The sequence below is a fragment of the Epinephelus moara genome, unplaced genomic scaffold (genome assembly GCF_006386435.1).
Source record: "Epinephelus moara isolate mb unplaced genomic scaffold, YSFRI_EMoa_1.0 scaffold1655, whole genome shotgun sequence".
NCBI lineage: Eukaryota > Metazoa > Chordata > Actinopteri > Perciformes > Serranidae > Epinephelus > Epinephelus moara.
Genome location: NW_026079165.1, coordinates 1,858 through 2,604, shown reverse-complemented (window position 1 = coordinate 2,604; position 747 = coordinate 1,858). Strand labels below are relative to the sequence as shown.

General features: G+C 42.6%; 1 non-coding gene across 1 annotated transcript; it reads right to left on the bottom strand.

Moving 5' to 3' along the window:
* Positions 1–512: 512 nt before the first annotated feature.
* LOC126387052 (U1 spliceosomal RNA) lies at positions 513–676 on the bottom strand. The gene has a single exon (XR_007569590.1). It is a non-coding gene; the product is annotated as a U1 spliceosomal RNA (small nuclear RNA).
* Positions 677–747: the final 71 nt, after the last annotated feature.

The window sequence follows — 747 nt, the reverse complement described above, 5'->3', positions numbered from 1 at the left end:
GGTCAACAGGCTTATTTAACTGGTTCAAAATAAACGGAAAAACACAAATGTTACCTACATGATACACAGCAGCTGGCCTGTGGTAAAGTGTATGCCGAGATAACAATAAAAGGAGCTAGCAAGTGTGCCGATATGTATGTGTTTGTGGCAATGGCCCAGTCTCGGACCAGTTGCTGAACTATTTGTGCTCGCGGAGCCACAGAAATCATTAAAAAACCGAACAAATGATAACATGTTGCCACTTTTTACTGTTGATAAATGGCGCAGGTAGAAATGTATTAAAGAAACAGGTCGAGCTGTTGTACTGAATATCAGCACGGATGTGATTCAGTTGTAAGCATGAGGCTGTAAACTGAAATACAACTACACTCAGTCTCGTGTTATAATGCTCAGTTTAATAACGTCACAGAAGTTAATATTAAAACCTTGGACGTAGTATAATGCTATATTAAACACACACCTTACTTTTCTCTGTGTCAGCCATACCTTTCATTGTTTTTCCACAGTATTATCAGGGGAGAGCGCGAACGCAGTCCCCCACTACCAGAAATTATGCAGTCGAGATTCCCACATTTGGGGAATTCGCAGAGGTCAGCTCAATCGGAGTGCAATGACTGAGCCTCGCCCTGGGTGAACCACCTTCTTGATCATGGTATCTCCCCTGCCAGGTAAGTATGAGTTGTACATCTCACACACAGGGCACTCATTCACAGTCATACGATGATAACTCATGGTGCTGGCAATATA